This window comes from Dunckerocampus dactyliophorus, chromosome 19, assembly GCF_027744805.1.
Source record: "Dunckerocampus dactyliophorus isolate RoL2022-P2 chromosome 19, RoL_Ddac_1.1, whole genome shotgun sequence".
NCBI lineage: Eukaryota > Metazoa > Chordata > Actinopteri > Syngnathiformes > Syngnathidae > Dunckerocampus > Dunckerocampus dactyliophorus.
In genome coordinates this window covers 18,018,911-18,029,295 of record NC_072837.1, presented here as the reverse complement: position 1 = coordinate 18,029,295, position 10,385 = coordinate 18,018,911, and the positions used below count along the sequence as shown (strand labels likewise).

The 10,385-nt window shown below is 41.0% G+C and overlaps 1 protein-coding gene across 1 annotated transcript in view; it reads right to left on the bottom strand.

The window, feature by feature from the left end:
* Nucleotides 1–10,265, bottom strand: part of tmem244 (transmembrane protein 244) — a 49,130-nt gene extending 38,865 nt beyond the window's left edge. Inside the window, exons 1-3 of the mRNA XM_054761274.1 lie at nt 6,456–10,265; nt 6,270–6,347; nt 230–343 (exon numbers count right to left, since the gene is read on the bottom strand). The gene's annotated coding sequence lies outside the window, so the exon portion shown is untranslated. The remainder of the gene's footprint in view (nt 1–229; nt 344–6,269; nt 6,348–6,455) is intronic.
* Nucleotides 10,266–10,385: the final 120 nt, after the last annotated feature.

The following is a 10,385-nucleotide window of genomic DNA, read 5'->3' as shown; positions in this document are numbered from 1 at the left end:
TTAGAGGGGCTCTGCAGGAGTTAACTCCCCTCACAGTCTCGCAGACATCTCCTACCTGTCAATCAAAGTGTTGCGCCACAGCTTAATTAGTGGACGCCTGCCACATCCACCTCTCACTGACAGAATGGCTAAATGAAATAAACAGATGCCTCAGTATTTCTTTCCTGTTGGTTTTCTTCCTCGTTACTTGATGTCTCACGCGTCCATCGCACCCGCCATCGTTCCTCACCTCTCTCACTCACTGTCAAATCTCCTGGCATCATCATCATCCTCCCTCCAAGCCCGTGTCTCCAACCTTCTGTCCACACTTTAGTCTCGTCATCATCACCATCATGGATGTCTCCTGGAGAGAGGAAGAGCAGGGTAGAATGCATGCAGTGGGAATGTGAAGGGCAACGGTTTCTCTGCGCCTGAAAGTGATGTTTTCCTCTGTGTTTCTGAACGCACACATTTAATGTGATTACATTTAAATTGGTCTCGCCTCTCGCCCAACACCAGCTGCATGGCATCGTGCTGAAGAGCATCTGAGGCTTCAAAACGCTCGCTGCCTGGAGTGTAAACAGGCGTCGGGCGGGAGAAGGGAGGGAAATCAAAGTGTTGTTTTAGGCAGAGATGAATCAAGGCATCATTGACTCTGATCGTGTTTTTACAGACGCAGGAAGCAAGCTTCTTCAAACGCTGGTTTAACATAACTTGGATCGACCTTGAATCTTTCATTTTCTCACATCAACCATCTTCTAATGCCGTGACAAAGAACAAAGACCAACAAAGAACCTCGGCGACTGGTCTGTGGCCAGTCTAAAATCAGCACATCACAGGTGCGCCGCCCTCCGTGTGTTTCTTATGTTTTTTTGCACGTAAAGCAGCTGTAGGAGCCCGTAAGACCAGTTGAAGATTTTGCGAGAATTAACATTTTGCACTGTTGGATCTTAAGGAGGTTCTAAGTCGAGCTTCAAAATGCAAAAACAAGAAATGGGAGTGAGACAAAAAACATTTGGAGGAAGCAATCATTTGCAAAGAAGCATTAAAGTGAAATCGGCTGTTCATCAGCTGATCGAAAGTTTAAGGGCACAGCCTTTAAAAGGCAAAATCCTGGCAAAAATGTGGACTGAATGTGATTTTCTGTCAGGTATTCACACTGTCATGGTGTCTTGATGGCAAGGGCAACAAAGCTTTCTGTCTTTGAAGGCGGTGGGATTGTTGAGCTGCATAAGCAGGGCCTCTAACAGCGCGGCATTGCTGCTGAGGTTGGACGCAGTAAGACAGTCATTTCAAACTCCCATTGGCTTAATGGTGAGAGTGCAGTCCAATAAACCATCAGATGGCATCTGCGAGAGAAAGCCTTTAAGAACAAAAACGTCTTCAAAGGCCTCGTCTTCTTCAACGCCACAAAATGTCCCGTTTGGAAGTTACAGGAGAACACCAAACATGGGACATGTTTGGGACATGGGACAAGGTGAAAGAAAGTTTTTTTTCCTCCCTTGACGGTACTGATAGCTTCCAAAGTTACTGGCATGACAAGGAGATCCCACCTGAGATGTTTTCCGCCATTATGATCCTTCAATGGAACAATGGAGCTTCAGGTTGTGCAGGGGTGTCGAACGGCAGCTGGCTATGTGGAGATGTTGCAGGGGGCATCCCTCACAACTGAAGGCCCTCGTCTGTGTGGTAATGACGGGCTTTTTCAACAGGACGCTGCACTTCACAAAGGACTTCGTCCAGAGGAATAAGCTGACACTTTTGGGCCATCCTGCATATTCCCCTCATCTAAATCCAATGGAGAACATTTGGGGATGGATGGCAAGAAAAGTTCCAGACAGTTCCAGAAAGCCATCTTCACCACCTGGAGCAACATTCCCACCAGCCTCCTGGAAACACGTTCACCTCATTAACAAGAATGGAGCAGCTACTCATTATTACTCCTTCTTTTTAACATTTTATTTATATTTTAGTTAGTCTACTATTAATCTATTCTACTATTTTTATTTAATTTATTTTATTATTGTTGTTATAATTTTCTTCATTTTTATTGTATGTTCTTGGGTGTTGTTGTCCATTGTTAAAAGAGAAGAAAGATGTTAAAAAATAGTTAAAAAAAAAAACGTTTGAAAACGTATTACTTTGCATTGTAACACAATACACGAGGCATTACTAACACTATTTTTGTAACACAGATGTTAGTTTGAACGCATTTGAACCACATGAACTGGAATTTAAGTGATGCTTTGTTAGTTTACTGTATGAGAATCAATGATTTAGAACATTTTGGAACTTATTTGTTGCTAACAAAATGCCACATTTTGCAGAGGTTAGGGCAATAAAAAGTAAGCTTGTGCAAGAAACTAAAACAAGCGAGTTTTTCTACCAATAAACGCATTACTTTTACTTAAAAATACGACTAAATGCTTGCAAAAAGGGGTAAAAAAAGAGTCGACAAGACGCCGCATCTGCTTTCCTTGCGTCTGTAGGTAAATGTCACACCTGTTACACCGACTCTCATTAACAAAAGGAACTCGGTAACTATGGCAACGAGCATCACGGGCAACCCCCGGTGTAACGTATGCTAAAAAAGGCCACAGGGGTTGCTATGACAACTGGAAGAAATAGTAAAGAAGATAGAGAAGATAGTAAAGAACATCAGGCTTTTTGAAGGCAGGATGCAGTACACCCTTTTACATTACACAGTACACTCAACATAAAAAAAATTGGTGGTCATTCCTAAAAGGGGTTGGGGGGGGGGGCTTTAACAATGTCTTTAAATATGATGGCAATAATGAGTGTGTGCCCGCGTGGGTCGTCTGCGCCACAGCATCATCGACAATTCCTTGCGCTAATTAGAAAATAAAGTAGCGAGACGAGAGCGTGGAAGCAAATTTACAAATGAATTGGCCGCGCATCAGCAAAAGTTAATTAAAGCGAGACGATCATCAGGCTCAGAGGCTTTTTGCGGCAACAGATGATCTTCAACTCTACATCATTTCAGATGGACGTGTTCATGTAAAAATCACTCCAAGTCGTGGCGGGTCAGAAAACATTAAACACATGAACGGCCGTGGCTGTAGGCGACCTCCTGGTGTCGTTTTTATGCATTTTAGGTGTCATAAGTGACCAGCATCAGCTGCTTTATCTCGTTCTGCATGCGCTTTAAAATGCTGCTACTCAGCAAGTTGGCGTGAAAGTCATGCGTGTTGCATTGTCTCACTGTTTGCAATCAACTCATCACTTTTCTCCTTACTCCTATTATAACATTGGTTCTGTTCCGGCTGTGTTGCGCAACATACCATGTGGTCAAAAAGAGCTATGTTTTCCCTTCCACTTTCTCACGCAGTCCTAATCATTCATCCATCCATCTTCTATGCCAATTATCATCATTAGGGTCGTGGGTATTCTGGAGCCTATCCCAGCTGACTTTGGGTGAGAGGCGGGGTACACTCTGGACTGGTCGCCAGCCAATGGCAGGGCACATATAGACAAACAACCATTCACACTCACATTCATACCTATGAACAATTTAGAGTTGCCAATTAACCTAACATGCATGTTTTTGAAATGTGGGAGGAAACCGGAGTACACGCAGAAAACCCACACACGCACAAGGAGAACATGCAAACTCCACACAGAGATGTCCAACGGAAAATCGAACCCAGGTCTTCCCGATCTCCTGATGTTGTGGCCAAAATGCTAACCAGTAGGCCACCGTTCATGAAATGAATATACATACTATAGATGCCCAATATCTCATCCCCTATCAAGACTGACATGGTAACGATAACCAATAACTTTTTATATCTACTTTTAGATTTTAGTGTAGTTTGCGCACACCTGGTGGTAAATGGGACTGGAACAAATTAGGATTTGACCAAGTGTACCTGTTGATTTGTCCTAATCAAATATGACATTACTACGACCACATCACTACTATCAGGAGAACCAGAGTATAAAGCAGGAGGAGCCACGTGGCGTGGCCCAGCAAGGTGCACTGTATTCGGGCACACGCTCCGAACAGTCGGTGTGACGCCCCGGAGGTCTCTGGCAAATATTTAGTACTTTTCAAAGGCCACGCCGCTGGCGTTTAAGGTGGCTGAAAAGGTTTTTTGTGTGCTCGATGGGTTTTTTTCCCAGGTCTTCCTTGGAAAGCGAATGTTTGTTTACAAGAGAGCTCGGGAGAAGTTACAACAGTCTGTTAACATCACAGGCAAGACAAAAAAGGAGTGCTTGATTTGCTCACACGCACCGTACGGGTAATGTCGCCTCACTGGCACGTTTTTTTTCATTATCGGTTGTCTGAGGTATTTTTAATGTTATCAGAGTTATCAGAATGACGTCATAATTCCCTCATATTGGCCCCACCCCTGATATATACAGTCATGAGGTTTCAAAATTGGTTAATATTTGCAGTAACATTAAAGTATTGAAACAATTTCAAGCTGGATTTCACACTAACTGTCAGTTCTGTTGCATTGTTTTTCCCCGCCATTTATATTGCTCGCAGCTATCTTATGTCAAATGTAAGCACAATTGCGTGTACAGTAACTTCTTCATCCACGGCAATTTGACACTTGCAAGCGTGTGAAAGACAGTCGAGTAGCTTTCATATCAATGTACAATCAATAAAAAGGTCCGTTCTCACAGCGCTGACGGACCACCCCCGCACACACACACACACGCACACAGCTCCACTGATCAAAGAGTATGCAGCCTAATACAGAGAAGAGGGGCAGACAACAGGCAAGAATGAATTATAAATGCATACAAATGTGAGGGGAAAAGGCCAACAAAAAGGGCCGTTATCTGCTGATCCATCAAAGCCAATCAATCGTACAGTATCACTCAATTTGCTGCACATCTTCTCACCAGCCTGGGCCTGATTGTATCACCCTAATCCTCCCGCTGTCCCTCCCCAGGAAGAAAAGAAGTGCCATTTCAACCAGTTTCTGCATGACAAAGAGGAAAGTTTCCCGATGTGGAGCTAAATAAGCTACTTTGGTGCACGATTTCCATCAGTTAATGACAGCAGTGTCTCTTTACTACAGTAGGCGACAAAAGATTGCATCTGTGGCTCCTGATGTGGGTTGTATTCACTCCAGTAACACAAGCAGCTCTAGCTACCTCTGCATGCGCTTTCAAAAGTTGTTTCTCTGCTGTTGTTTACACTTGCTGTACAGTCGTCACGATATAGGATTCAATGTTAATAAATTGAGTATTTTTGTAGTTAGAGCGTAGAAAACCTGTTTATGACTTTGTAAATACGGTTTTTAACATTATTAAAGCCCTGCAGACATGAAATAACACCCCTATAGTCACAATAACACCACTATAGTCATAATAACACTTTATTTACAAATATAACACCATGAACTATTTACAATTTTCACATTTGGAGCTGAACCACGTGTGCCCCCGCGTGCGCGCGCATTAAAATCTCTCTACAATGCGTAACTTTCTGCACGCTACACCCCTCCACGCTCTCTCACTTCCTCCTTCCTGTCATGCGTGATTTGTCTGCTAAGCTCTTATCAAATGCACTTCAGACACCTTGTGGCCGTTTTTATGGCTTAAGTGTGCTCTGAAGTGTTAATGCATGAATGGAGAGTTGCATCATAACCTCTTTTTGCCTCCTGCGCCAAAAAACGGTAAAAGACGTATAAATCCATTGGCACTGAATGAGTTAAGGTAATGTCATGTAAGGTAGGGTCTCATCAGTGTTTTGTGTCATTACTGCGGCCTAGTGCCCAGGATACTACATTTCACATGTGACTAATAATAGACCACATAGTGTACCATGAAACAGCCATCATTTATTAATTAATTCATTTATGAAAAAGCAAGATATAGCGAGGGAGCGAAAATCTAACCATGATATTGCGAGGGACCACAATCGGCTTGTTAGCAGCATTAATGGTGGTTGTGCAGTTTGCTCCTTCCCGCTATTACAACATTGGTTCTGTTGCTGCTGCACATATTCTTCTCAAGCAATCCACTTCATTGTTAAAGTTTAAAAAATGTATTATACAATGATCTATTGCCTTAAAATAGCTTCCAAATGATGTTCTTTTAAGCTCAAATAACACAATGTTGCTTTATTAAATCAGGGTATCGCGCTGCAAGTCAACGATGAAACAAATATGAAGTAAACATGACCCTAACCTGGCAAAGTCAATATGACCACACTGTACTTGTTCTATGACAAGAGCAGAGTGAGGGTTCAAAGTATCACATCGGAAAATGTCACAGCCAAGCATTCATTTTCACGTTTTCACGACACTGACCTTTGTAGTTGAACACACACTGTCTGCCAGCGTGGCTAATCTTCTTAGCAATCACAGGGTTGTAGTGCTGCAATAGTGCTGCAAAAGAGCAAAGTCCACATCATCATCAACATCAACAACAGCAGCAGCAGACAAACACACACTGGGGGGTCTGAAAAAAACAGGAAACGAGAGAGCGAGACCTACACTCCAAAGGTGGGCTATAGAGTGAAACTATGCATGAGCTTCTCCGCCCTTGGCTTCTACACAACAACGCTGTGACAACAGCTGGCAGCACTTCATGTGAGTATGTACATGTATGTCTTTTTTGGTTGTTTTTTTTAACACAACAGTACAACAAGAACAAAAGTCAAAACAAGAGACAAAAGAGAGAAGCTTATCAACCAAAATAAAAAGCTAAAAAAAAAATAAATAATAATCCATTATTATTTTTCTTTTTTTCCACTTCTGCTAATCGAAGCAGCGGAGCAAATTAAGTGTTGAATAGGTATCCAGTAGAGCAGGGGGTGTCCACTTCCAGCCCGCGGCTGTTTTTCTTTTGGCTCGAGGCATATTCTAAAAATATGATTTAACAATAACATTTAAAAAAAAAAACGGCAAAAACTGAAAAATCTGCATTAATGTTACAAGAATAAAGTCAAACTATTATGAGAAAAAACAAAAGAATTTTTGTAGCATTAAGCTGAAATATTAAAGAAAAAAAATTTTTTTAAGTTCGAATATTATCAGAAACAAACAAAACAAAATAAAATTGTAATTTTTGGAAAATTTGGTGGGGGGGAAGAGTTATGGTATTACGGGAATAAAGTCATAATTACGAGAAGACAATTTCCAAGGAAAATAGTTGGAAAATGAATACAGCAGAAATGGAAAAAACAGCTGTAATTTCACAAGAATAAAGTCAAAACACTGAGAAAAAGTTGTACTCTAACGAGAAAAAAAAAATGCAATTTTACGAGAATAAACTCGTTTATTACGAGGAAAAATAATGTTACTATAGTAGCATAGAGTGGAAATATTAAAGAAAACACATATTTTTTAAAGTTGTGATTGTTGGATACAAACAAAACAAAATAAATGTTGTCATTTTTGGAAAACTAGCTTGGGGGGAAAAAGATATTATGGGAATTGTCAGGATCCCCCCAGATCCTTCCTTCATCCCCTTCCTCCTTTTGCCTGCCTTTCATTCCTTTACGCCAGTACCTTTGATGGCTTTGACGTGGAATCATTGTTGCATCATCCTTGATGGCATCCCACCAAGAGGAGGAGACAAACACCAGATTGTTAACAAACATCTAGAGAGGGAGTCATCTTCTTTCCGGCTTGGCCCCGCTGCTGCGTCCTTGCCCTAGCCTCCGTGGATTCCCCCTTCCACTTAGCATCAATCAACTCTCATCTTTAGGTGTCTGCATATTAGAGTTCAGCCCACAACCCCGAACCCTTTCCTGACAGGAATAAAGTCATAATATTACCAGAAGAAAATTTACAAAGTTGAAATATACAGACCCCCCACCCCCAGCAAAAATGAGGGGGAAAAAAAGCAAAGAGCGAATTTCATACTCACACCTGTCAGTCTCATCAAGTTCACCAACAAACAACACAAAAAAGTATTGCTGAATCAGAGACGCAAGCTGACAGGAACAAACGCCAACACGGATGAATGAATCCAAGAAAGCACACAACTTAAGGAAGCAGGGAACACTTCAAGGCACTTGGGCACCAACTGTAAAAACTACATCAAGTGAAATGGAGGACCAAAGTACTGGTTGTCACTACTTTGCTAAGAGTGCCATCTATTTTGTGACAGTTTTAACACATCAAGCATTGCGTTTCGGGTTCTACAGGAGCGTGATGGAGGTGCCGAGCGGTCCGTGGGCCGGTCTGACTCTGCTGCTGAGAGAGACAATGAGAGTGTCTGATGCAGAGACAGACAGCTTTCTACCTTTGTGGCTGTTAGGTCTGCTCCTGTTCCTACCAGTCTGTGGGCTGCTGGTACAACTGATGGTCTACCTCCACTGGAAGCTGTGCCAGGGTATGCAACCATGCAGTTAACATTTTAAAGAAAAACTTATTTTCTATACTTACCATGTTGCTGCAAAACATTGAGTAGTCGGGAGAGGGCGGTCTCAAGAGCCATTCATAGTCAAAATAAATATACTCCATATTATTTGCAGAAAAACATGCTCCAAATATGAGATTATTAGACACAATATTGACCAAAACAAGGTGACCGCCGGGCCTTTGAGTCAGCAGCTCCCAGCCTATGGAACACCTTGCCCCTTTCTCTGAGAACAGCAACCTCTAACAATGTTTTCAGCTAAAAACACTTTATTCCGATAATATTTAGACCTTATTCCCATAATATTATAACTTTTCCCCAACCTAATTTTCCAAAAATGTTTTTTTTTTTTGTCTATTTTGGTTTTTCATAATATTCTGACTTTTAAAGCATAGTTTATTTTTAAGGCTGGTCAAAGTTAACGCGTTAATGGAAATTTCATTTAACGGCACAATTTTTTTTGGTATTGTATTTTTTTTTAATTTTAATCGTTTTCTTTTTTTATTGTTTAAAATACAATTTTCACATACGTTTTATGATTTTGTCCTGTTTTTTCTGTTGTTGTATATTAGCTTGGCTATACTGTGAATCACCACGCTACCTCAATATACTTCAGCGTTTTAATTCCTTAAATTAATGAGTTAATTACTATGTTTAATTCATAATTAAACATTAATTAATAAATAAATTAAATATATTGTATTCTTGATGGTATGACATGAAATACACTGCACTACACACCAGACAATTTCGGTGAATTTACACAAAGTATCGGTACCAGCCTGTATTTTATTCAGTATCAGATCGGCAACGAAATCAGTAGTATCGCACATCAGTATGTTAAAGATTTTACATACAAAACGCACTGGGACACCGGAAGAACATGGCTTTGATTTCTACCTTCAAAATAATGACCTGCTCTGGGAATACAATGACTTAAATGAATGACAATATTCACCATAAGACACCTAAAATTACGTGGATTTAAATGTTATTATGCAAATTGGCAAGTGTTAACGTCAGCTAGCCAGCACATGCTAGCGAAAAGGTTGGCTGGCTGTGACGCAAAATATATCAAAACTTACAGCTCATAGAACGACTGAAAGCGATCATAAACGATATTGTCGACAACACGTGGATTTTAAAGAAACTTTTAACTGATGTAGAGTCTCAAAATGAACTTACATTGTCAAACTTGGAAACCAGTTGAGCATCGACGGTTGATGACGTAGTTAGTCGAAGCGACTGCCGTATTTGGTAAACAAGCTAACTTTAAACAAAAGTGGCTTATTTAGTGACACTGCGTTGCCAGGCGTACGATAAGGATCGTATCCACATTATAAATACTTACAAAATTTCCGTAATGTACAATAATGTGACCCTTACATATACGGCTATTAGCAAACACAAACGGGTTAGAATAGATCCGTACACGGCTATTACAGGAAACGCAAACGGGCGAGAATAGGTCCTACCTGTATAGCCAGGTGAGGGCGCTGTTTAGTCAGTTACAGCTTTTTTCCCGTCAGTGTTTAAAGGTAAAACTGCATTATAAACTATGCTGCACGGTCTGTGGTAACGTATTACCGTATCAGATGGCCCTGATTGTTATGTTTGTTTGGTTAAAAATGAAGTTTCAAAAATTAGAAGGAAAAAAAGGCTGAAGTGGTGAATCGCGCGTGCGTAAAAGGGTAACGCAAGGTTGCAGCTGCTGACTAAGTGTTAGTTTTAGAGAATAGAAAACTACTCTAGCTTTAAAAAGTGTTTGAAGTGTAGGTGTACAACATTTTATCCACACATTTGGCCTTTGTCCACGAATATAATGACTGACGTTGCTTTGTCCACAGTGGATGCTGACCTAGCTGGCTTTTCACATGAACGAAGCGCCATCTACAGGCCGCTCCACCAAAGTGCACACCTGGGGAAGCGGAGCGTTGGATCACAAACATACCAATGTGCAAACTTCTAACCATCTCACTTCTAACCATCTCTGATCAACGAACTCTTCTCACGAACTCTGCCAAAGATTCAGACAGGTGTCACTGTTTTAATGGAAT